At 48.8% G+C, this 27362-nt stretch overlaps 1 protein-coding gene across 1 annotated transcript in view; it reads left to right on the top strand.

The window, feature by feature from the left end:
• SHANK3 (SH3 and multiple ankyrin repeat domains 3) overlaps positions 1-27362 on the top strand; it is a gene marked incomplete at its 5' end in the record, with an annotated part of 356878 nt that overhangs the window by 237973 nt on the left and 91543 nt on the right.

Here is a 27362-nt window from a genome sequence, read left to right as displayed (position 1 = left end):
AAACTTTTCTGGTTGTTTTGGTCAATTCAGTTATAGTCTGAATCATAAGTCCTAGATCAGGCTTAGTTGGATAAAACGTTGAAGCTTCAGGGCAGTCTGGCTCATGTCTCAGTTGAGGAACAAACGTTCTGGAGAATTTTTGGTGCGTTCCAGGAACTGAAGAACATGCGTTGGATGCAGATGCAGAGTCATAGCTTTGCTCTGGAGGGGAAAAGAGGAGGATGCTGCTGTGCAGGGGGTGGCATGAAGACAGCTGCCACTCCAGCCTGTCGGCAGCGCTGAGTGTGCTGCCTGGACTACAGGGGTGCTCACCAGCGCCGGTCTGGTACACGTCAGCTGAGCGTGCTCGCCTCGGCGTGGAGGCTGACCTGTGGGAAGATGGTCAAACTCCACAGGGAATCAGTCCTGAAAGCAGGGGTGAGGTTGCTGGTTTGTGCTTGGTCCTGCGCGCGTGTGGCTGGCGGACGTGTTCGTGGGAGGCTGGGCTGTAGGAGTGGGTCTGCTGGTTGGATTCAGGAATACGCTTGTGGCACTGGGTTTCTGTGTTTGAGGGACAAATGTAGGGTTACTCTGTGGAATACAATCTCTGTTTGCAGTCAAGCTTTAGTGCTCTTAAAAACTATAGGTCATTAAAAGTAATTAGATGGGCATTATTGCTTATGACGTGACAGGAGCCAATGGTGAGAATTCATTACACAAAACCGAAGTTATCCGCCAGTCGTGGAGCTTGCCAACAAAGCAGTGAATGTGTTCTGGTTTACTGAGCTTCTTATCCCAAATCTGTCTCTGCGGGTCTGAGCACTTTTTACTCAAAGTTATGTGTGTAACTTGCTTTCATTTTCAAAAATCCTGTGACGTGCTTCTTCAGGGCTGTTTATATTCTTAACTGATCATGGGACAAAAGAGAAAATGCTGCTAAGACTCAGAAAAGAGTAAAGAAATAAAACAGAGGAGGAAAACATTCTGTTTCCACCATGGCCGAATGCTACAGGGAACCCCCAGAAGGTCTGTGCTGGGGTCACTGGTTGCTCTTGCTCTTAAAGGGCAGGAAATGGGTCAAAATTTGCAGATGAGTCAAAATTACGTTCCTTAAGCAAAAGAAGAGTAGGTGGATGGGATTGCATCAAGCTGGGTTGATAAACGGTGTGATAGTAAAATAAATTTGTTTTGGCACGTGCAAGGTAACACGTACCAGAAGAAACACTGTGAGGTACTCTTGCCCATTAAAGATTTTTCAGCTCTTCATAATTGCTTAGGAATAAAGATCTGGCATCACTGTGACATCACAGTGAAAACGTCTTCTTCAGCACTGAGACATCCAAAAAACCAGACAAAAGAATAGATCTGAAAATACAGCTAAAGTAGTTGTGAAGGAGGGTCAGGGATGACACTGGGTACTGGATGGTCAAACAGCAGCTGAACACCAACAGAGAAAAACAAGAAGTAATGCATATGGGGGAAAAAAAACCAGTAGAAATATTTCATATTCAGTGAAGGTGTTGGGCTGACTTCTGCTCAGGAACAAGACTTGGGGCTTACTTTGATTCCAGTCCAAACCTGAAAAAAAAAAAATTGAATTTTTTGAATTGTTAGGAAAGAAAAAAAGAACAAAATGGAAAACGTAATTATTAATATCTTTGTATAAATCTGTACTATACCCACATCTTGAAACCTGCGTTCAGTTTTGGTCTTTCAGATTTAAAAAGTAATACTTGAAAAGTTGGCAGAGAAAACTAACAGGTGCTCAAAACTGTGAAACGTCTTCCATAGAGGTGAGCAGGCTGGAGAAACGGGCAGAGAGGAACCTCATGAAGTTCAGCCGAGGGAAATGCAAAGTCCTGCATCTGGGGAGCCTCCAGCTGTGGAGATGTTAGAACCTGGCTGGCCGTGGCCCTGGGCACGCTGCTTGAGCAAGGAGGTTGGACTGGATGATCTCAAGAGTCCCTGTCCAGCCTCACCAGTTCTGTGAGCTTCGTGACCAGCAGATGTAGACAGATGCAGCTTTTAAGCCCTTCTTTTGAGCTACATCTCCACAGGACTAGACCCGCTGCTTGGATAGTTATTTCCAGAAGTGCGCATTACGTGGTGCATGCTCCCAGAATCCCTTGCCAACTCAGGCCCCTTGTTCAGACCCTTTCCTTCAGGCCAATTTATTTTCCATGTAAGGCAAACCAAAAACCGTACTTAGAGAATGGTGCTCACCCTGTGGTCTGTGGGTCGTGTGCTGCTGCAGAGGAGCCCATCTTGGCTCTGGCTTGTTCCCGTTTTCCCTCCAGTCTGAGGGAAATCCCCTCCACTGCCATGCGTGTGCCACAGAAGTATCTGTCTGTATGAAGAGCCTGTGTCGTGGAGGGGGGTGCTGGGAAGCGTGGTGGAATGGCGTCGTCTCCCACAGGTGAATAAGCAGCTGTCCCATACAACTTGGTCTCCCGGGACCCCCATGAAAGAGGGCAGATGGGAGCAAAGTGCCTGGATTGTTCTGGTGGGGGCAGTTTTGCTCATAGTGGCCCCGTTTCCCCAGAATCGACCAGCAGAGGAGGAGGAGGAGGTCGTGTGTACGCGCATGCCTTTGGCTGCACCCTTAGCCGAGAGGAAGACCACGTCTTCCCACCCTGAGGTCCCCCAGGGCTACGTGTCAGGATGCCAGAATAGGCGTTCCGGACCCAATCGTATATGGCTTCTTGCAGATCATAGTCCAGTTGGCATTGGCATTCCTCGGCAGCTGGTGCATGCAAATTACTGATAAATCAGGCTGCTCTGCTAGAGTATGACTGGGATCTGCTGGGATCACAGTAACACTGCTGATGCTGGCTGTGAAGGCTTGGCTTTTTGACAGATTTTGGTGGGTTGAATTGGAAAAGATTGGAGGATTTTAGCTGCATCCCCATTGTAGGGGGCGTAGTCATGCAGCATAAAAGCACGAGGATGGCAGCTCTGGAGCACGCTACAGGTCCTCCGGGCCAGTGTTGTGTGTTGCATGGTGGCCAACAGCAGGTGCTTCATGCAGTTATGAGAACAGAGTAAGCAACCCAAAATATTATTCCTGCCTGCAGCAATTTTCTGTTCAGAGTCTTCCTGAGCCAGAGGCAATGTCTTTGTGTTTAATAGCCTTTAATGGATCGTTGTTGCGTTAATTTGCCCAATGACATGCAACTCGAGTGCTTTCGCTCTCTCTCCATTTCATGGAGAAGAAGCTGGGGTTGGCTTTGGTGGAGACGGTGCGACGGTGGTGGTGCTGAACAGCGGGCGCCTGTGTCTTCTGCTCCTGCTGTGTCAAAACACTTCCCGTGCGGTGGCAGGAAATGAGGAAGACGTTTCCGAAGGCACACACACGCGCTCCTCACTCATCCGTAGGTTGCTCTGAGTGCAAAAGCGAGACATAGCCTCACCAACAAGTGGCTGCCTTTGTTACCGTCCTTGAGACCACGCGCTGGCCTTTCCAGAGCCCGTGCAGCACCCGCCGCCCTGTCTGCGGGGCTGGGTGATGCGAGCAGCGCCGCTGCAGCCATCAGCCATCCCACCAGCAAAAGCCATCTCGCGACAGAGGCAGCAGCCGGCTGCAGAAGCACCATTTCAGCAGAAGCTCCTCTGCTCTGTTTGCCAGAGTTCAAAATGTGGCTGTGGCTGAAGCGGAGAGATGGTGTTGGTGACCGGGCTTCCAGCATGGGGCTGAGCAGAGGGGAGCGGAGCGGGCGCCGTGCGAGCCTGCCTTTTGTCAGCATTACGGGATGGAAGTGGGGTTTGGACTCGATAGCAGGCAGCTTGTGGACATGGGGTGGCGGTCAGGAGTGTGGTATGAGGATTCACATGGTGGTTTTAGGATCGCCTTAATAAATAGCATAAACAAAATGCATTTTTTCCCATTTTTTTAAATATTAAACATTTGGGCCAATAGATTCCTTGAGAGCAAAAATTAAGAACTAACTAAGGTGCTGTAAGATCACTGCAGCAGATCGATTAACGTGATTTGCAGGAGAGTGCTTATTCCATCATCGCTGACTTCACTGGAGGTCTCAAACGTGGGAGAAGATTAACATAATGACAGTGTTTGAGGAACAACTTAAAAGTACTTGAGAAAATTACACACAAGTGACTTTAGATTTCAGGAAAAGCCTTTGAAATAGTTGCAGGTTTGAATGGATGCCCTGTGCAGCAGAGCAGGGAACAGCATTCCCACGGCTGAGCTGCGGATTTGGGTAAGGTATGCAATTTACTCTTTTTTGGCTTAATAAGGTGGAAAGCAAGCTCCGGCTATATGGAGGGGTATACACGAGAACATGAGAAGATACTAGGCTGCATACTGAGTAAAGATGTTTTCTGTTGTGGGGTCAGCCCCTGAGGAAGCAGTGTTCCCAGGGTATAACTTCGCTGGCACGTTGCCAGTAACAGACGGCGGGGACGCACGGGGTCTGCTCTGGCAGAGGGCGAGGGACCGTACCGGGGCAGGTTCCCCACCTCTCGTTGGTGCCACGTTGAAGCATAACTGTGGTTAAAGAGAGAAGGAAGCGCAAGGCTGCTCTGGAGTCGAGGTGTGGGGGGGGGGCACCCAAGGTCACCAGAGGGCAATGAGAGAGGATGAGGAGCGCGGGACAGGGCTCAGCAAACCTAATCTGGTCTGAAATAGGAATAAGGCAAACAGGAAGAGAAGTCTGAGCTTGTTCTTATCAGAAAGAGGCAATCACAAGGGGAATTGACTTCTCTGATGAACTATGTTAAGGGAAGAGATTAAAGTGATTCAAAATTAACTCTATAAAATTAAGAGCCCACATTCTACATGGCACAGCTGGGAAGGAAAAGAATTGGGAGCAATAGACAATTTAGGATTTTTTTTATTATTATTATTCAATCACAGGGATTAGTTGACCAGGGAGAGAGATTACAGCCGTGAGTATTCACAAGCCATCTGGATGGGCCTCCCCTTAGAAGAGAGGAAAAACATGAAGAAGTCTCTAAGCAGGCATTTCTGTGCCCTTAGATGCTGTGACTGGCCAAATATGTCGATACACAGAATTACAGAATAATTTAGGTTGGAAGGGATGCCTGGAGGTTTCTAGCACAACCGGTTGCTCAGAGCAGGGCCAGCTAGGTCAGGTTGCTTTGCATGTCTCCAAGGTTGGAGGTCCCACAGCCCCCTCGGGCCCGTGTCCCAGTCTTTGTTTCCAGAGTGAAAAAGTTTTCTGTACATCTCATTATCATTTCTTGTGCTTCAGGTTGTGTCCAGTGCCTCATGTCCCATCCCTGTGCACCTCCAAGAGCCTCTCTGTCCTGTGCAGCCTCCCATGGGGTAGTTGCAGGTGGCAGGGAGGTGGCCACCATCTCTCCTCCAAGCTGAGAAAGCCCAGCGCTCTCAGCCTCCCCTCGTACACTTTAGCCCCCACCTACTCAGGTGGACTGAGCGAGCAAATCAGCAGTAGAAGTGATTGGTAAAGTCACCTAGAAATCGTTGGGACTGCACCAGTAACTTGCTGTTTCTCCTTTCCCCCGACACGCAGGAGAGCAGTACCCGTGTTTGCCCTGCACAGATGCAGTTCAGCGGCTGCTGTTTCGTTCTCTTCTGTAGGTCCTGTTCGGGGGTCATCCCTCTTGGCAGCGTGATCACAGCTCGTACTCCCCCATCGATACCGGCATCCTTGCCTACGTCAGGCACTGGGATCCCCCACCCCTGAGCACCTCCTCTGCACAGTGGTTTCCTAAGGCTGTACGTGCCTCCGGGGAGGCCAGGGTCCCGCAGGCAGCGGGGACGTACGAGCAAAGAGCTGGTTCCCATTCTTCCAGACAGGACCAAGTAAAAGGAGTCCCTCTGGATTTCCTCGAGCTGCTTCATGGCTGCGTGTGGCTCTGAGACAATTCCCTTTAGTCTTTTCCATTCTGCAGCTTATTTATTGGCTGTTCTTGCCTCATCAGTCCCCAGTGCACCGTTAGTTCAGGACTGGTATTAAAGCGTGCTGAGTGGGTGGAACCCTCCCTGTTTTCTGCTCCTGCGAGTTCCCGTCTAGGAGGCAAGCAGCAGGCAGGGAGTCGGAAATTGCATCGGCGTTTTCTGTTCTTCTGTCTAGTTGTGACTAATTAGCAAGCCCGGAGAGAAGCCGTGTTACAGGCAGGGCTCAGCAAGGAGCATGGAAGAGGCCGAGGTAACGGCCTTGCAGGGCAGGGCATCGAAAATACCCCTGCAAAAGGAGTTTCATGCTTAGAAACGCGGAGGGGGAATGAATCTTTGGCAAATGTATTGTGCAGCTCGAGCTGCCGGTCAGGTGGCGGCAGCTGATCTGGAGACTTCCCTGCTTTTGGCGTATTGCAGAAAATGGGGTTTTATAGCGGCAAGCCCGTCTAGTTGGAAAAGGGTAATTTGCACTGGGCTAGTGCAACCTTCATTTCTATAGCAACAAAAGTGTAGAGGGAGAAAATTAAATCTCTTCTTGAAAAGGCTTCTGTATAATCCCACTTGTCAAATTAATGTGCCTTCAAAATAGTCTTTTAAGATCTTTTGGTGAACAGTATCTTTTGGGACCACTTACCTCTTTCACAGAGACTTTCAAGAACATGAAATGGTAAAAAGCGAACTCCCCCGACGCCGTGCTTTCCCTCAGCAGTCCTGGTGCTTGGGTCCTGCGCCAGACTGCTCAGCTTTTTCTGAAATTTAGGATTTCAGAATTGCTGGGTGATACGAGGCTTTGTGGCCTGTTTTATACAAGAAATAGGAGCAGGTAATGCTATAATGAACTGATTGAGGCAGAGTGCTGCCAGCCAGCATGAGCTGTTCAGAAAGGTGCCCAAGCAGAACAGCTCCAGCCTTCAGAGCTGCTTATTAATGATTAAAGGAGCGTTGGGATGGGGAACTGTTTAAACCCCATTCGTTCTCTTCTTTAAAAAACTACTCAGGAAAACTGGTTAGCAGTTTGAAAAGCAGGTCCTGGGAAACTGTACGAACAATCTGCCCCAAAATTATTTGCCAGGTGCAGAAACGCTAGTGGGGTTTCCCTTTAGTTTTTTCTTTGTTTTTGCGGCTACGCAAAGGGGGCCGTGCCCAGCGTCGCTGCCGTGAACGTCGCTGTAGGTGAAATGCTGGAGGAACGGGCTTACGGTGGGGTGGTGGGAGGGACGGCGCGCACCGGCCTCGGTATTTCTCAGGAGACTTGGGCAAAGGAGTCCTGTTTTCTGCAGTACATTTGCAATAAGTTTTGGTCAGGTAATAGACAGAATACAACCAGCACTTGAAAGAGGTGACAACTGGTAGAGCACGTCTGAGACTAAAGTCTTTCTGGCTCCTGCTCTCTCTCGGATTGAAAGTCTTTGAAGCACCTACCTCCTTAGCGATGGATTCCTGCAAGGCGTTTTGCTCCAAGAGGTGCTGGAGTCATGTGGGTAGTAGTCAGCAAGCATCAGCAGGGCAGCAGCTGATGACACATATAGGATGCTAGGAAATAGGAAAGAAATAGAAAGTCTACTAAAAATAGCGTTATACTTCTATGGAAATCCACGGTTTGACAGTCTCTGACTTGCAGTTGTAGTTTACCCATCTGAATAAGAAGAATTAGAAAAGGTTGAGAGGCAACCAACAGGGGTGACCCAAAGCACAGGCCACTTTTCATTTGAGGAAAGGTTAAATAGACTGGAGCTCTTCAGCGCGGGGAGCCCGAGGAAGACTGGAGAGAGTTTTATGAAATCATGAGTAGGCAAGGAGAAGGTGAATATGGAACAATAGTGATTTCTCAGTACAAAGGAATGAGGTGGCACTCTGTGGAATTAGCAAGCAGCGAGATTAAAATAAAACAAAGTACTTTGTCACACTGCAGGTGATTAAATTGTAGAATTTATTCCTACTGCATGTTGTGGAGGCCAAAAATATAAATGGATTCGAAATGAGAGTACAAAATTACTGAAGAGTAAATTTGTGGCCAAGAAACATGGTGACCTGTTCAGGGGCTTGAGATGAGGAATGTGGTTACTGGCTTTCAGAGGCAGGAAAGGTATCGCATGGGTGGATCACTGGTCTTTTATTCTGTTTCTTATACTCCTTCCTTTGCTGTTTGTTACCGACCGTTACTCACGGAAGGACGCGGGTGTCACTGAACCCGTGGTCTTCTGCAGTACCCCGTCCTTGTCTTCTGGTTTACAAAAGGACATCAGGTGGAAGGAATTAGCCTCCCTCTGTACTTCAACATTGAGTGCGATTGAACACTCGAGGCTAACTTTAAAAAAAACAGCAAACGACCAACCACAAAAAGTCACAAATTCCATAGAGGGTGTTTTCTTGTTCCTTCATGCTAGGTGGAAGAGTAAAACAAGTCAGACCATGTCCAAGCCTTTTCATTTCTTCTCAACCACCTTTAGAGATGAACGACTGACTTGGTTTTTTGAACGTTTTACCACCATTAAACTTATTTGTTTGTCTTCCACGGTGCAGTTCTTTGGTTGGCCTTTGAAAACTTTATTTTCCTGCCAGTGATTTGGTGTCTTTGAGCAAGGCATAGATCTTTTCCCTGATGCTGCACTTTGTCGAATGGTTTTCTCCAATCTACTGAATGGGAGAGAGGAGAGGCTTTTGTCATCTGTCGTTAGTGGAGAAACTCATCTTTTGTAACTTCAGACAGTTCAGTACCTGTCTACCTGACCTTATTGTCACTGTCCTCCTTATAGTATGCAGTAGCAAAAGGGGACTTGCAGGGTGCAGTTAATTTCCATCTAAAACAATCGTTTATGTCAGGTGAATCATGACCTCGTGCATCTTTTGCTCCATAGGTTATGAGAGAGCCACGGGAGTACTAACGCACATAGAGACGTGTACACCATCACTGCCGAAACTTAGGCAAGATGCATCCTACTCTAGATGCTGGCAACAAAAGGTCTTCATTTAACTACCCGCTTAAACCCGGTGGTTTGGTGCAGAAAAATAGGGTCTTCCACAGCAGAATTTATCTGACTTCAGATACGTTCCTTACCACAACATGACCCATCCCCTGCCATCACTGCCTTTCCCCTCGTTGCACCAAGACTTGCTACGGTCGTGGTCCCTTCCCTTGTGTTGTGCCCCAGTACTGCGAGCGTCTTCAGCGTCGTTATTGTTGTTACTGACTTGGAGACCTGAAGGAGCAGAAGAGAAACCCACAGCCCCTCTGTTAACTTCAGCTCCCCACAGTGTTTAAGCATTGGGGCAGGCATCATCCTCCCCTTTTCTGGACAAGAATACTTGCTTGATGAGGGAGAGAAGACATGGAAAATGCCCTCAGTGAGTCACTGCAAATACTGCAAATTTGTAGGCAGGAGGAGAATTCAGAATCATCCTGACGGATAGAAACTATTGTCTGAAAACGCTTAGATGCAATTCAGTAAGGAGAAATGCAAATTAGCCCAGTTGCAGAAAAGTAATCAGCTGTGCAAATGCAGGAAGGAGAAGAATGGAGAAAAGGTTCAGAAGTTAACAGTGAATCCTAAGCTGAACATCAGTTAGCAATATCAAAATGTTGTAAAAACCAAAGATAATGGAATATTTAAACAGAAGTCCAGCAAGCATCCTCCTTAGCTTAGCACTGGTGCAGTATAAATTGAGGTGCTGTGCTGAGTGAGTGCATGGTAACAGTCTTCAGATGCATAATTTAAACTGCAGAGGTGGGAATAAACTCTGCACCATGCCTTTTTGAATAGGACAAGAGGTAATCGGCAACAATCACAGCAAACAAAATTTTAGCAAGGCAGTAGGAGAAAATTTCTAATTATCAGGGTAGCATAGCATTAGAAAAGATTGTCTAGGTAGTTATTTAAGGGTCTCTCATTGGAAAATAAAGAACATTTTAAACAAACATCTGTTAGGAATGCGTTGGTATAATTGATTCTGCACCGGAGCAAGCCTTCTTAAAATCACTTGCAGACTGGGCTTTCTGTGATTTTTATTATCATTTCTTTGCTAAATATCGACAGTCCATCAAGCGTCCCCCTCCTGAGAGATGGGGCTTCGGGCTGCGCGCAGCACTGTGAGCCTTGGGAGCTCTTCTTTGCGCGTCATGAGGAAAGGGAAGCAAAAGGATTTTTTCCACATGGCCAACTGTAAGTTACTTGTACTTATTTCCAGAAGGCAATTAAAAGCAGGTATTACAGGAGATTGTCATATTTCTCTGAGCTATATCATTATCTGCAGGAACTAGAATTATGAAAAATATTGCAGATTCTTACAGTATCTTCTTAGTGAATTTTGGTGGATTTTTCTTTTGATTAGGGTCTGCTGGTTCTTGTTCTTCCAGGCAGAAGATAATCAGATCATTATAAACAAATGAAATTAAAAAAAATGGTGTCAAATGTTCTTTCCTCTAGCACTTCTTCAACTCACAGTAGTTCAATTAAATCGGTAAGAATTACCAAAAATCTCTTCTGTTTTGATAAAATATGAATGAGAAGGGGCAATTACATTTAATTTTACTTCCTGTGTATAACAGCCCATTAAATTTTACCTAGATATTGTATTTGATTACACAGAGTTTTGGCAGACGAACGCATTAGTGTGTTCACACGACTGAGCTGTTCTTTGCCTGACGAGCCCTTCCGCCGCTGGGGGCTGAGCGGCGTTTTCCAGCAGAGGACTGGCGTCACAGGAGGGAAAGGAGGTGAAAACCCCCGGGCTTTTGACCAGTCGGATTTGGGAGATTATTTGTTCCCCTCTTCAAACACAGGAACTGTTTGACCCAGAGCATGCCAGCATCCTTGCACGACCTCAGGGAACTGGCTTGCCCCGTCCGTTGTCATTTGTCCCGTTCTGACCAGTTTTTGCGTTTCACCTTTTCCTGAAGCAGCGTCCGCAAAGGGAGGGAGCGGAAAGGAGAAGGGGGGGGCACTACAGATTTCAAGATCAGGAGCACTCTCAGCTTCCAAACAGCCTAGTCTTCTCCCATACGTAACTTGGAGAAGCAAGAGTCCACCGCTGTCTTGACACAGAGTTCAATGTTTAGTTGCCCTCTCTAGTGGGAATTCTGCCTTATTTCAAGGCTCTTGAGTCACATCTTGAAATCTGATCTATTTTCTCAGCATCGTTTGAAGATTCTGAAATATTGGAAGTATTTTTCTTTCAGTATATACCTATGTATAGTGATCTAGATGCCTCTTGACCTTGTCTTTGACGGGAATAAATCAAGCTGAATTTCACATTGTAAGACTTCCTTTCCTGCTCCAGGGTTGCTTTTTTCATTGCCTTGTGGTCTCAAATGTTTTCCTGTCATTCTTGAAGACAGCAGCTGGACTATTCTGATAAAGTCGTGTACAGAGGGAAGAGCATTTTGTTTCCACGGTATCATTTTTATAAGTCCAGAGATTGCCTTTCTTCACTGGATTGCAGTGAGAGCTAATGTCGTGGCAGTATATCCTTTTTGAATTGTTGCTTTCCAAGAATGTCTCATCTTGAAAACAGAGCCTGTATTTTTGATACTTTGCGTTCACCTGTATTAAAAACTTTTTTTGTCCTGAGTATCTAATGATGCAGTCCAGATCACTCTGACAATCGCTTCTTATCTGCTATGGCAATGTTCTTTGTGTCCTCCTCAAACACAAAGATCTTGAGTTTCTAAATCAGGTGTTTACGTTGTTATTCACAAACTGGATATGGCTTATTCAAAGAGTCCGTCCAACGTCTAAAGTTATTTGGGATGTTTCCTGATACCTGTGGGGTCGGCCCTGGGACTGCTGCCACGCTCGTGTGACCGCAGTGAAGTGGGACACAGCTCTGACGGTGCCAAGGTTGGACAGCTCTGGTACCGACAGCCGAGTGCAGTACGGATTAGGACTGGTCCTTTTGGGGGTAACTGGAGACAGCTACCCACGTGGTGTCTGCTTGCTTCTGATTACCTTTTTTGGCCTTTTGGTGAGTGCACTTTTAGTATAGTAGTATGTCCTATGAGGAGGTTGCAGTGTATGGAGTTAATCCATGTGCAGTGGTACCAAACCCTTAAGCCACAGTACTTGATCTGCTGTGGTTGCCGACATCAATTATATTGGGATCTTGACAAGACGCTTGACAGGATCAACTTCACATTAACCACACCAATGAGATTTCCTAGTCAATCTTCTAAATAAAGCATTCTGTTAATTTACTTAGGATTGGAGTCAGGCTGATAGTTTATAGTTCTTGTGTCATTCCTGGCAGCCCTTCCAGGGTCTGGAATTTCCCAAGTTTCCAGAATTTCTTAAATACTGACATTTGTTACCGACATAGTGCCTTAGCTGATTTGTCTAAAGCTCTTCAGTGTAAAGCATTCTGGCTTCTGGATTTGAAAATGCTTTATTTTAAGAGACGCTGCCTCATGCTCTCCGTAGAGGTGACAAGTCGTCTCTTCCACCCACATCGTTCTAGTAGGTGATGACAGTGCCCTTCTCTGTTCCAAATTCAGCACCGAAGTATCTGCTGGACATTTCTGTCTTTCCTACGTTACAGTTCACATTTCCTCACCCGCCTCAATGCTGGTCTTATACTTGAGTCACGTCTAACTTGTAGGCAATCTCTTCTTGCAATGGTGGTGCTGTAGGAGCTATGAAGAATACATGTTGAAACAGTAGTTCGTGTATACTACAGAGTGTAAATGCTCTTGAAGGAGTAAGATGCCTCAAGAGAAATCATGAATCTTGACACTCAGCAAGTGAACAAAATGTATTTTGCCCTATGTAATCTGTGCAGATTCCCCTCACTAGCGAGCTTTGTGAGACCGGATTATTTCAACCGGACTCGTACTAACTTTCCAGCCAAAGCAGGATCTGCAGCTTCCCTTGTGCTGAGTTAAAGTAAGAAAGGTTTCTACTACAGGTTTGTTAGGTTGTTTGTTTTTAACAGTCCTTGGGCAAATGTTTGCCAAGATCATAAAATCATAGGATCATAGAATGGTTTGGGTTGGAACAGACCTTAAATCTCATCTGGTTCCAACCCCCTGCCATGGGCAGGGACGCCTTCCACCAGCCCAGGGTGCTCAGAGCCCCGTCCAACCTGGCCTTGGACGCTGCCAGGGATGGGGCATCCACAGCTCCTCTGGGCAGCCTGTGCCAGGGCCTCACCGCCCTCACGGTGAAGAATTTCTTCCTTATATCTAATCTAAATCTCCCCTCTTTCAGTTTAAAGCCATTACCCCTTGTCCTATCACCATGTGCCCCTGTAACAAGTCCCTCTCCAGCTCGCTTGTAGGCCCCCTTCAGGCACTGGAAGGCTGCTCTAAAGTCTTTATGCCAGTGGTGTCCTGAAGATCAAATGCAGCACGTGCTCTTGGTTTGTGGTGGCGTTTTCTCTCGGATTGCGTGCCTGGAGCTCAGCTGCCTGTTACTCTTCCAGCAGAGTAACTCGTGACTTGTGCGAAGATTGCAGAGAAGGGTAATTCAGACCCTTGTGATGCATCTGCTAGAAACAGGTTTTGTAAGAACAAGGACTAAAAACGTGATGCAAATCATCTAGTCAGAACAGAAATGCTGTGATCGCTGTTTTACTGCTCGCTTACCCGTCAGAGCTTGGTCTGATCACGACGCGGGGGCTGTGTGGGCACAGGAGATGCCCCTCGTGCCCGTGGGTCACGTCAGGCTCCTGCAGCCGGCAGACGCAGACAGGCTGGAGTCTGCTGGCTGGGGGCCGAACACCGTCGCTTTGGCAATAATGCGAACACTTTTAACAGCAAGGGTAGTTTATTGTCAAACAGGTGAAGAATACAGTGGGCTGCCCTCTGTGGGGTAACCTGTCAGCGCTGGGCAGACGTGCATCTGAGCAGGACTGACACAGCAAAAATCTGCAGCCTCTTCTTTACGGGAAGCTGTCCTTGGTGAGGGCACTCTGATGAAAAGGCACCTTCCTCGAGGCAAGGGTTTGGGACCAACTAGTGAACGGGACTGTCGCAGCAAGTGCCCGATGCCGGTCTCCGGACCTCGTGCTGCCACTGGCCCCAGGTGCCAGAGGCGAGTGCCGCTGTGCCCCCCTGGAGAGCGCGGGGCGAGCGTGAGCACGGCCAGGACGTGTCAGGGCAGCGGCTGCGGCCACCCGGCCGGCAGCAGACCACGTCAGTGCTGAGTCCTCTCGTGCCGTGGGTGGTGGTTTCAGCGTAAGCTGCTGGGGTCAGGGGTGTCTGTGGCTGTCCAGCGCCTGCTGCGCTGGCTGCACTGCCAGGGCTCGACGGACCTGAAACGGGGTGGTGGGGGCAGCCAGGTGGGGCTGGAGGGGCCGTGGAGGAGCTGTGCTCTGCGGGAGGCTGCTGTGGCGGTGTGTGCAGAGCAGACCTGGGTTCCTGCCCCAGTGCCCGAGCTCCACCATCACCTCCCGAGCACGAGGGGTGCTGGGAGCAGAGCAGGTCCCTGGTCACTGCCTGCCTGCAGACAGCCCACCCCCAGCCCCTTCACCGCCACATCCATCCCTCCCTGCAGAGCCCACTGGTGAGGTCCAGGTGATGCATGCCCTGACCGGGGAGGGGGCAGGCCAGGGAGCTTGGGATCGGTGTGTGGCTGGCAGAGCTGCCCAGGGAGGCTGCCCACGGAGGCTGCCGGGTGGGCTGGAGCTGGGCACTGCCGTGTCCTGGCTCCCAGGCGTGCCCTAGCCTCCTCACCCTGCTGGTCATGGGTGCCCTGGCCAGGTGGAGGGCTCCTGCCAAGGGCTGTGACCTGCTCAGGGTGTAGGTACCCCTGGAGTTCAAACAACAGTAATAGCGGGTCTTTGTTTTGTGATTTGAATTTAATCCAGTTAGTACATTTAATATGCTGACATCAGTTATGGGGATCTGAAAGTAGCTTCTTGGCCCATCTTCTGTAGGAGATGCTGAGGAAGAGAAGATTCATTCCAGAGGAATGATTGTAGCTGGTTCTGGCGCTTCACATAAAGGCCAAGTAGGGTTTTGGTAGGGCGAGGGAAAATTCAATCACCAAATGGGAAACTGGATGTTTCAGTCAGAGATGTCATTTAATAATGGGTCCCGCTGGTGTTCTGGAAGAGCTGTTTTCATCCTCATGAAATTAAATAGCTTGCTTTCTGCAGTGGGTTCTATAGATCTTGTGGCAAGAGAAGGTTGAACCGCAGATCTTGGAGGCAGCTGACTTGGGCAATCATGGGATCATTTAGATTGGAAAAGACTCTTAATATCATCAAGTCCAACCGTTAACCGAACCCTGCCTAGCCCACCACTAAACCATGTCCCTAAGCACCACATCTCCCTGGCATTTAAATCCCCCCAGGGATGGGGACTCAGCCCCTGCCCTGGGCAGCCTGGGCCAGGGCCTGACAGCCCTTTGGGGGAAGAAGTTTTTCCCCAATACCCAACCCAAACCTGCCCTGGCGCAGCTTGAGGCCGTTCCCTCTCGTCCCATCGCTTGTTCCTGGGGAGCAGAGACCGACCCCCCCGGCTCCAGCCTCCTTTCAGGCCCTTGCAGAGAGCGAGGAGGGCTCCCCTCAGCCTCCTCTTCTCCAGGCTGAGCCCCCCCAGCTCCCCCAGCCGCTCCTCCCCAGCCTTGTGCTCCAGCCCCTGCCCCAGCCTCGCTGCCCTGCTCTGGCCACGCTCCGGCCCCTCCATGGCCGCCTTGGGGTGCGGGGCCCAGCGCTGAGCACAGCGTTTGAGGGGCGGCCTCACCAGTGCCCAGTACAAATGAGGTGCTGCTGCTTTCCTAACTCTGCATGAGTGTTGAAGTGACCCCAGTGGTGGACAAAGCTTCACGTTACAGATGAAGGCAGAAGAAATAAGTGTGTGATAGTAACCTGCAGTGCTTTGCAGTCTAAAGAAAACCGTTTTGGTTGCGTATTAATCAGATTAGCTCGAGGGACATGAGTGAGATGCACCAACCAACTGCCCGTTGGAGGCATTTTTGAGAACTGCTGTGAGCAGCAGCGTGCACAACGGACAGCTCGTCCCTGGGAAGGGCGCTCCGGAAAAAGGCACAGAAGCACCGCTGGGTGCAAACCATAGGTAGAGGTAATGGCAGCGAGCAGAAGCCATGGTGTGTTGTACTGGTACAACATGAGCATGGTTTGAGCAAGCAAAATCGACAGTCTTAAAACTTCCTCTCCACCCATCTTTCCGTCTCCGGGACGGCACTTGTCATGTGTTCCCGTCTATAAATAATGAGTTAAGTCTGTCAGCAGCAGGCCTGAATGCTAATTATCCCCCAGTATAATTATCAGCTTCAGCTTCCTAAGTGATGCTGTGGGGGGAAAAAGCCTTTACTTTGCCCTGCAGTCCCTTCCGCCGTGCTTGTGAAGGGCATCTTTAAATGGCATTATTAAGGCATGCAGAAGTTACGTCTGTGCCCACTGCTGCCTGGCCAGACACGAGTTACCTCCAGCTGTCATCTCTGGGGCACGGCGCCCAAGCAGGGCCTCCGCGGTTTGCTAGGGCCGACGCAGCCGCTTGCCCTCCTGCTGAGCGCAGGATCCCGGCATCCTCGGACAAGGAGTGCTCGCGTCAGCCCAGAGGAGAGTGTGTGGCTACCCGTATGTTAGCTGCATATATTTGCATGTATGAATACTAACAGTCATGTGCATGGCAGGAGTAACATACTAACAAATCACAATAGCTTTTATAATTATTTTGCGTGGGTGTAAATTACTGCTCGAGCCGCAGGGCAGAAGAGAATCAAACCATAAATCTGTCCCTCTGCCGCCGTACACTGCCTGCAGCGCTGGCTTCGGAGCAGTCGAGGGTGCTGGTACGCTGCTGCTGCTGCTGCCCGTGAATATTTTGTGAGGGTGATTTTCTTGTAACATTTGTTTTGTTAGGAATGCTAATTAACTTTCAGGCTGGTGATTACTTGGATCGCTTATCTTTTTTTAAAAAAATAGTATTCTGTTTCTTTCCTTAAGTTTCTGCTATATTTATGTTCTTTTCTGTCTTATCAGGAATAGTTATCAGGGTTGCTATACATCTTCCCATGGTGCAAGTATTAATTATCAAAGTTATTTCTATTCCTGTTGCTGTCTTGTGGTTTTTCATGATATGGTCTTCATATAGAAATACTTCTTCATTTCCTCGTTGTTTAAACTGAAGTGGACTAATAAATACATAGTATAAAAAGTCAAGATGTCAAAAGTATTACATCGCTAATGAATGTGATCTTTTTTCTACTTCACCATCCCTTGGTGTTAAGAGAAGCCTCTGGCGTATTAATCCTGTGCTGTGAGTTCAGACTCGTTAAGAGTTTGAATGAGAGTAAGATGAAACTTGGAGTCACCACGGGCGAGGTGATGGTTGGTGTCTGCGGAGCTGCTGGTGCAGTCCCTATCGTGGTGTCTGCTGCCTCGGAAGCCGATCTGAGCAGCTTCCATGTTTTTCAGACAGCCACAGAAATGCAAGGGTTCGGATCCATATGTTTTTCTGCTTCCTTGAGTAGCAACCATGCCTGAAAGCTATTTTCCACATTTGGTTTTTCAGCAGATGATTACCTTGTCCCATACACTCCTTACCACGACATTACATGCCTATGTCATGGTCATATCGGCCTTTTCATTTATTGAAGACTGCTTCTAAGCTTAATGCTGTGACAAACAGCTTACTTAGCAGCAAGGAAAGCTGGGCTAAGCACATTACGTATGCACCGCATTGATTTCCCATTCAGACCATCAGTGGTGAACAAGGCTCTCAAAAATTAGCGTGAACTCTCCATAGTAAAACTCAGCTGAGGGTTTTGGCTGCCAGGCCTCGGGATGCGTTGGCGGAGCGTGGGAGCCTAGTGCCCCGAGGAGCGAGCCCTCGGCTGGGGAAGTGGCCCCGCTTGCTTTTCAGACGGGCTGTGTTTTGCTGTGGTTGTGTTCCTGTCCGGGTCTAGGGTGGTCTTGCATAGCAGTACGTGTTGTTTCTAGGTGCTTTTTTATGGGTGGGAGAACACTTGGGGCTCTGGACAACCAGCGTGTAGTATTACCAGTACAAAATTAGAAGGAATAAATATGTTTCTGGAACAGGCTCCTGAAAGAGAGATTTGGGTTTTGTCTGCAGTCCATTTTATGGGTATGTGACAGTAAGTACGAGAGGACGGGGGAGAAGGGGGAAGTGACTGATTATTAACTACAGTAACGTACGGAAAAGCGGCTCATGCCAGACGGTGACAGACTCTTGAGGATTCACATCTACATCACTCTGTAAGGCTGGGAGGTTACTTTCCACAGCTAGCAGGACTTGGAGCAAAGGAGCGCTCGTGTTGAATATTAGCAGCATTAGGGTTGTGCCAACAGAATTTCACTAACGCCACGTCTAGCTGTGTCAGTGGAATAGATGGCTTTGTCGCTAAAGTCAGTAGAAGTAGCTGATAAACACGGGAGGCGGCTCGGTGAATTAATTGTTTTTGACGTGATGTCTTTGCTGGTTGGAAACCCACTATAAGCACTGAATGTTAAATTACCAGCATAGAAGGTATAAAAAAGAGGTTTTGTTTCTGGGTGTTCACCTTCTAAACAGAGATGACAAAATATATTGTGAGAGCCAGAGTGTGTTAACTTAAGTTATTCTTAATTACGGTAAAAAGTTAATGATAATTATTACAGAGGAAATGTGTCAGACCCAAGGGAAACAGCCGTTGTATTAAAATGAGAATTGTGCAAATTATTGGATATCGTGAGTAGGACATGGAAACGTGAGTCCGGGAAGAAAATACAGTGACGGAGGCTGCTGTGCGGGGATAACCCGGGAGGATATTCCGCCTGGCCTCTTCCCGTCGCAGAGCACCGCAGCGTGGTTTTGCGAAGTGGACCCTCCAGTATTGTGAGCTACGTTATTTTCACCTGATGAGTACATTTGTGAAATATCTTTGCATGACGCTGCCCCTTAAAAGGAGCCTGGAAGCCGAGCTAGGTCTGCGTGAGCTGTCAGCGGTCTCTCCCAGCCAAGCCGGTGTGAGAGGTGAAGAGTTGATCAGGGCTCTGCGTGCAGCCCTGGCTGGGGCGATGCACAGTCACGCTGCTCCTTGTAGAGGGACCGTCACGGGTCAGAGATGCTGCAGCTCCTACCTGGTGTGATTCATGAGAAAGCAGTTCAGCTAGACAACTGAAGACATAAACCCAAAAAACATCATTCAGGTTTTTCTCATTCTGAAGGTGCCAAGTCATTTATTAAAGAGACAGGAGCTGACAGTTAAGACCATAAAGGATGTGTTGATCAACAGCGACTGCACTGCTTGTGCTGCGTCTGGAGCAGCGGCAGTCGCGTTGTACGCCTGATCTGGACATGCCTACACGCTAAGGGTATGGTCTTGGTGCGAACGTCACGGAAAGGCTCAGTGTATGCATGTGTGCAGTCGGGGGAAGAGCCTTACCTCAGAGCCAGCAGCTGCCGATGATGGTGGGAGTGCTGTCCGGGGACACGCTTCGATGATTAGGACTGAGACATGGGCATTTTGTATTCTGACACCTACGAAGCTGCTTCAGGGTGGGCACAGGCATTCATGGCATCACCAAGAAATTATAAAGGTCCCCTCTGACTCATCTCATGAACCAGCCGATGACAAGAGTCTGCTGGCACTGGAAGTCATCCCTGTGGATTGCCAGAACAGCAAGGGAGCAGCTGCGGCGTAAGATGCTGCATAGATGACATCTGTCTTCTTGGAGAAATTAAATAATTGTTATCGAGCTCTTAGAGAATTAGGACTGAATTGGTCAAATCTTGAGTTGCAGCGGTACACCTGGTAAAATAAAATAATTTGTTAAACAGCACGGATAAAGTGATGCCTCACTGAGTGCCACCTCCACTGATGAAGACTGCTGAAAATCAGTTCCAGCATATGACCCCCAAGCAGGTTACTGCGTCAGTTGATGAGGTTTTGGTGTGCAGTCGTGGTCCTCGGAACAAGGCCCTCTGAGCTCCTGTGCTTATGCACTGGTATTTCCACGGGAGTGGGAAACGCGGACGCCCAGCAGCTGTGCGAAACCCAGGCGCTCCTCCCGCAGGCTGCGAGGTGTTGAACTGCTCAGCAAACCGGGCCCCAGCGCGCGGTTGCAGCAAAAACTTTTTCTCATTGCGTTCACTATTCCATTTAGGGGACAGGAGCTTCTTTTCTTACTGTTTTGAATATCCTGTGAAGCTAAGATCTTTCAAAAGGCAGTAAGACAGTTCTCAGTGATTTTGGAACCTACCTCTGAGCTTCGTAAGGATGATGTCAGAACGTATTGCAGCTATCACAAGGAGCTGCGTTTGCCTTTAATGCAAACTGGTGCGACGTGAAGAAACAGTGCCCGTATCTTGGGCCACGTAGCCATCAGTCCCATTGAGTATTTCAAAGAGAAAGGCTGGAGACATCTGCGGAGTGCAGCGGCTTCCAGTATTACAGGACCAAAGCACTGCCCGAGGATGATCAGCCCATTAGACAAGTGTGTGTCAAGAAAATCTGACATCTGGTGATCCTGGATGAGTTGCTGCCTGCCAGCACTGAGTATTTAATCAAAGCCAGTGTGGCCAGCTCCACAGATGGAGCTGGTCGGCATAACCAGCCTGTGACAGGGGCCAGCATCACTGCCACGAGGACGGGACTCCCAGATACCGGGTGAGTCCTGGTGTGGAGATTTTGCAAGAGAATTACTAAGCATGGTATGATTAAAATATCGGTGGAAATGTCTGTATGAGAAGGCACCACGAGGGATGGTAGATCAGGAATCACAGGCATGGCCTGTACTGATAACCCCAAACGCAATCAGCAGTAAAACCAGTCAGCTCTGAAGGCTGTGCTGCTGACCTGGGCTGCCCCCAGTGCGGATGCTGGGTTAGACGGGAGTCCTGTGTGCTGATAATGCCACCGCACGGGTGGCTTGTCCGCAGACCACCTGCGCTCTGATAACGGGAGGATGGCAACAACATCACTGCACGCTGCGCGTACCATTCCTCGTCTTTTGGATCCGGCAGGAAGACAGGCTGTAGCCACTACGTACCCCAAATGAGGAAAGAAAAGGTGGTTATCGGCAGCCTTGCTAGGATTGAATAGGGTGAAGCAAGAAAGGTTCAGGACAAGGATCACGTCCTAATAACTGTTGACTCCTACAGGGTCTAACAGATCTGTCCAAAGTATAAGTTTGGTTTTGCCAAACAAGGAAACCAGGAGACACGGTGAGAACTTAACAGCCACTGTCCCTTGTACTGTCACAGAAGTGGCCTCCATCCGAGTATTTGGTAGCTCGCACTTCGGCAGTATGTGGTTGTGGGAATGTGAGTGGACAGAGTCGGCTCACCAGGAGAAGTTAAATACAGTCGAGATCACCTTCTTCAGGAAGGTCTTGTGCTGAGTTTCCTTGATTTAATGCTTACAATGATGATGCAGCAATGACCAAAACGGACAAAAGCCTCTGAGGGCAGGCTGTCAGTGAAGGACTGTGCTCTGGCCATTCTCCTACTGAGGCTCCCGCTTTGTACCAGGTACGATTAAATGCTTTGCTCTTTTTGAGCTTTAATCTTTTGGTTTATGGGTGAAGTTTTTTCCCAGTGTTGCAGGTTAGGGTCTGAACAGAGCTACGAATGAATCAATGTGAATCACTTCAAATGTCCCAGGTGCCAGAGCATGAAGCAGGGCGGCCAGTCTGGTCACTGATGGTGCTGACGGGCCGAGGACAGCCAGCCTTCAGTGCTGTTTGTGGGGCTGATTCAGAAACTGCACGTTCCTGCATTCATTGTCAAAGCAGCCAGGGAGCGCGGTGGGCGACTCCGGCTGTACGAGGAGTTCAGATGTGTCTGCTGTGCAGCCCGCGGCTCCTGCCGTTTTTACCAGCAAGCTTTCAGGAGTGATTTAGGTGTGATGGGTTTGACTCCTTCAAGCCACGTTTCGTTTCAAACACTTAGGTGGGTTTTCTAGAAGAAAAGACTTGGAGCAGCGTGATGTGTGCATACTGCAGACATGTCTCTTTTCAGCTCAGGTGTGTAGTTTGTGAGCTGAGAAGAGCTTTTGCAGAACTTTTTAAGAGTGGTCGTACTGGCTTAGGCAAGAAGTCCACCTCTCCTTTCTCAGACAGAGACCAGTTATGGGTGACCAGGGAAGGATGTGGGAACAGGGCATATACGTGGTGATGCTCCCCCAGAAAGCTTTGTCCATGTCCAACAGCTTGTGGGTCAGAGATTCTCCATCCAAAGTGTGTCCTGTATGAAGTGATACTTAAGGGATTGCTCTTCCAGGAGCTTGTCCAGTTGCTCCTTGATTCCATGTAAATTTTTAGCACAATATCCTGTGGCAAGAAGAAGCTTTATACCATGTCATGTGAAATCGCAGTTTATTTAAAACATTAGCTTCTAGGTTCATTTGATGTGGCCTAGTCCTTGTGCTGGAGGAGGCAACAGGCAGGCCACCACCATTAGCCCCTCCAGAGCACTTGGGATTTGGTAGAACCATTTCCCCTGGGTTGTGTTTCTTCCAGGTTAAGTGGTACTAAGCAGCACCATTCCTTGTGCAGAAATTCGTTCCATACTTTGGACAGTCCGTGTCACCTTTTTTTTTTTCTGGTTTTGTTGTATTCTTTTCCAAAATGGGAGGATCAGAGTTACTGCAAGCATTTAAGATATGGGGGCACTTTGGCTGTGCCAGTGGTATAATGTTCCTCCGTCTAACTCACTTTTCTTTGCTCATCGTTCCTGGCCATTGTAGGACATGAGGCTGACCCTCTTCATGAACTGTCTGTCATATCCCCAAGTTCTTAATCCTGGGAGTAATGGGCAGCTCAGAGCCTGTGATTTTATATATGAGGAGAGAATTATTTTTTCCCCTGTGCCTCAGTTTTTCTCCACCTTACATTTCATCTTACATTTTAAGATCTTTCTACAGTTCCTCACAGTTCTCCTCCTCTTTATTATCCTGAATAATATAGCATTATCAGCAAACCTTGTTACCTCTCTTTCATTCCTCTCTCGTAAATGATCTAGGGCTGTGTTGAGCAGCGTAAGTCCTGGCACCGATCCCCGTGAGACTCCGCTGCTGACCTTTCTTCTGATGTGAAATCCAATCATTTACTTTTATTTTAAACCTTTTAACAAATTTCACATGTAAAAACCTTCCCTTTTATCCCATGGCTTCTTAGCTTCCTCAAGAGATTTTAATGAGAGACCTTGTCAAAAGCTTTTGGAAATCTAAGTAGGCTTTAGTTAAGTTTTTGTTGTGAAATAACTCGGATCTCTGCTTTTTTCCCCATCAGTCATTCCCTCTGGCTGTGTCCCAGTTCACCCTTCGCTCTGTTCTGGTGTTGGCCCATTGCATCCCTGGAACAAAACCTGGTTGTGGTTCTGGGGATATTTAATTCTAGCACGCACTTGCTAAAGGTGCTACTGAAGAGGCTGTTGGGTTCGGCTGTCTCCTCCCCGCACGATCCTCCAGTGTCACCCCGGCAGGACCTGTGTCCTCAAACACCATTGCCGTGCTCCTGTAGTGCTCCCCCTTAGCACCATGTTGTGAAACACTGCTTCGTCAGGTGCTGCACAGTCCTCAGGTTGTTTGAGCATTTTGAACCAAAAACACATCAAAAAAAAGGTGGTGTGTTCGTTCCCAGGGGACCCCCGAGGCAGCGCTGGGTGGTCTGGGCGCAGGCACTGCACTCTAAGGGAGAGTGCCCGAGCGACGTCGACACAAGCCCTTCTGCACTGGTTGGTTTTGGGGACCGAGAGTGCTTCCTGACGTGGCTGACGGTAGCGCTGTAGGTTGGGTGTTTCCCCACTGACTACAGAATCCCAGAATTGCTGGAGGTGGGGAGGGACCTCCCTTACCTGCATCCGTATGTGCTTTATCATAGAATCACAGGATGGTTTGGGTTTAAGGGACCTTTAAAGATCATCTAGTCCAACCCCCCTGCCATGGGCAGGGCCATCTTTCACTAGATCAGGTTGCTCAGAGCCCCATCCAACCCGACCTTGAACACTTGCAGGGATGGGCATCTACAGCCTCTCTGGGCAGCCTGTTCCAGTGTCTCACCACCCTCAGCGTAAAACATTTCTTCCTTATGCCCAGTCTAAACCTACCCTCTTTCAGTTTAAAAACATTGCCCCTTTTCCTGTCACTACAGCCCTTGGTAAAATGTCTTTCTCCACCTTTCCTATAAGCCTCCTTTAAGTGCTGAAAGGACACAATAAGGTCTCCCCAGAGCCTTCTCTTCTCCAGGCTGAACAACCCCAGCTCTCTCAGCTTTTCTTCATGGGAGAGGTGCTCCATCCTTCTCATCATTTCTGTGGCCCTCCTCTGGAGCTGCTCCAACAGGTCCATGTCTGTCTTGTACTGGGGATCCCAGAACTGGACACAGTGCTCCAGGTGGGGTCTCACCAGAGCAGAGGGGGAGAATCCCCTCCCTCGCCCTGCTGGCCACGCTGCAGGTGATGCAGCCCAGGATACGCTTGGCTTTCTGGACTCCCAAGTGCCAGCTCACATCCAGCTTTTCATCTATCAGTACCCCCAAGTCCTTCTCCACAGGGCTGCTCTCAATCAATTCATCCCCCAGTCTGTACTGGTACTGAGGATTGCCCCGACCCAGGTGCAAGACCTTGCACTTGTCCTTGTTGAACTTCATGAGGTTTGCATGGGCCCGCTCCTCCAGCCTGTCCGGGTCCCTCTGGATGGCATCCCTTCCCTCTAGTGAATCAACTGCACCCCTCAGCTTGGTGTCATCTACAAGCTTGCTGAGGGTGCACTCAATCCCACTGTGTTGTTAATGAAGATATTAAATAGTATTGGTCCCAATACGCACCCTTGAGGGACACCGCTCATTACTGGAGTTTATGAGGCAAGACATTCACTTAAAATGCCGTGTTAGCTTTCCCAAGCGTAATATTTATCCATGTGTTGGCTGGCTCTCTGCTTGTTCCAGTTGCTAGAGCCTTGCCCAGGGAGGTGTCAGGATGATGGACCTGCAGCACCTTCCTTCTCTGCTGGCAGCCCTGAAAAACAGGGGCCACACACCCGCTGTCCCGGCCCCAGATGCCACAGTGCTTCTCACCGCAGCCTACGCATCGTGAGTGGCACAGCTCTGTCACCCGCAAGGTGCTCTAGAGGCTTAGCTGTCTACTCTCTGGTCTTGGTGGCTTGCGCCTCTCCGTTTTGTCCCGTAACCTCCTGTAGAGACGCTTCCATTTTGGATCTGTCGGCCTACAGGTCCCTGCGTTTCTGAAGGGGAAACCTCCCCAGGTTTTGCTCCCAGGGAAGCAAAAATTGTGTTTAGTTTCTCTGTTAGGGCCTCACCCTCTCTGGGTGCTGCTTTGACACGATCTCTGACCCCCGGGGTGCCCCGGTAGGCTGCCTGCTCCGTCCGTGTGCACTTGAAAACTGATTTAGTATTGGTTTTGAGGTCTTTTGCAAATTGTTCCACAGATTCATATTTGGCATGTCATGCTGTGTTTTTACATTTAACCTGCAAGAGGTCGCGATCCTTTCCATGTTCCTCATTTGGATATGGTTTCAGCTTTACGAAGGATGTTTTCTTGGGTTTAATAACCTCCATTTCCCTGCTGTTTAGCCATGCCAGCTTCTTTCTGTTCTTTCTCAATCTGTGGCATGTATTTGTACTGTGTCTCCAGCACAGTGCCCTTAAATGGTCTCCATCTGTCTCCTTTGCTGAGGATGGAATAAATCCACATTGCAGAATTTGGATTTTCTAGGACTTGTTCTTATTATTTATAGAAATATGTATTGTTCTTACCCGGATGCATATCGGGCAAGAGGCAGACATAATGTTCTTTAATCTCCTTTCATTCAAGCGGGGGGAGATTTCAGGTGTCATCTGTCCTTTCCCAGTACACGTGACAACTGAAGGCAGCGGTGGGACTAACTCCTGTAACATCCCTCTCTTTGTGACCGTTTTCCCCTTTAAATATATGCAGTATGAATTTCGTGAGCTGGTGAGACATGCTAGGATTTGAGATGCTGTTGCGTGTTGCTTTATCTGTCTCTCTGTGCATCTGCACAGCCAAATGGCTCCGACGTCAGCTCTGAACAATGCTGTTCCTGTGGAGCAGAATTCCCACAGGTGACATCGGTAATTTGGCAGCGCTAAGCGTGGATCAGAGGCTGCCTTTGCTCCTTTTTTAGTAGACACCATTTTGCACCATTTGCTGAAGAAGTGATCATGGGAGGCTGTGAATGATGGACCTGAACTCCGCTCCCTGCGGACTGAGACCGCGGCTGCTCGCCTGCGGTCCGTTGTCACTGTCAGCGCCGGGTTCAGCCTCTCCGGTGGAGAGCATACCCAGGGAGGAGGAGCTGGGTACATCACCTCTTCAGCTGCAGTGCCTCTTCTGGCAAGTGGGGATAAAAATCCAGGACAGCTAGCTTCCTTCTGCCAGTATAAATGTAAGCCTGATTATTCCAAGGGCTTCTCTTCCGTGCATCTCTGCGATGGCGTCTTTTCCTCCACTTGACTGGCGTTCACAGCGAGGTCTTAACAGCTTTCTCAGTACCACTGCTAGTTTGGAGTCCAGGCAAAACATGTCTCGGACTTCCTTAGACTTCTTGTTCCCTTAATGAGCTGTCTTATTTTAATGTTTTGGTCGATGCCCTAGAAGTTAGCAGCTTGGTGTGTTTAAATGAAATTAATCCAGTACTGAAAATTTTCTGTGAAAACCGTCCGTGTTTGGATGGGGAAGATGCTGCTTTTCAGTGCCTTTCACTGATGGTCTTCCTCACTTTCTGCAATATCTGATCTCAGGATTTCTCTGGTACTCACAGCCCACATTTCATCTGGGACTGAGCAGCGCCGGCTTTGCGTTTTTAACTGGTATCTGAAATGCGTTTGACCAGTGCTGGCGGGAACGTGATCTCCAACAGCACATCCTTCCCGGGGGCTCGCTGCGCTTTCACATCACGTGTGTGTGTGGAAGATGGTTTCTTCTGGAGTTAGAGTTGCTTTTCATCTGTCAGTTTGCTTTTGACGTAGTTCATAATCAGTGCCTTGATGAGCTGCCTCCTGACGGAATTAAACAGAAAATCTTGCTGATGATAATCAGTGCTTCAGGACCAGTTAGGAGCATAAATAGGCTCCTTTCTAGCCCCCTCCCCGTTTCCTGCTGTCCTTTGCTTTTGTTACAGAAGCACCACTGTCACCTGCGTTCCCAGAGATTTCCTCATCTACAGTGGAGATTTAACTGGTTTATTTTTCCATTCGCGATAGGGCTTTTCCCAGTTTCACTTCTGGTGGTGTTGCTGAGGTCCTCTGGCTGCCAGTCTCTGGGCTGGGAGCTCTTCTGGGGCAGCAGTAGTGTGCTTCGGACCCGCTCCTTTCCTCTTCTCCAGGCTGCTGCTGTCAGTCCACGTTCGAGACGAGACACCTGGTCTGGCCCGCCGTGGTCATTCCTTTTCTCTCGTACTCAAATAGAGGCAAGGACTACAGCTGTGCTGCGCTTTGGCTGGCACCCGCGCTGCAGAAGAGCAGGACGGTGTGAGAGCAGCGCTGCAGAGCGCTCGGGTCTGGGTGGGTCCCTCCAGGCTCCGCTGCTGCGAGGGATGCT

This window comes from Platalea leucorodia, assembly GCF_965183815.1.
Source record: "Platalea leucorodia genome assembly, chromosome: 4".
NCBI lineage: Eukaryota > Metazoa > Chordata > Aves > Pelecaniformes > Threskiornithidae > Platalea > Platalea leucorodia.
The sequence above is the reverse complement of the archived record's forward strand: the minus strand, read 5'-3'. Positions and strand labels throughout refer to the sequence as shown.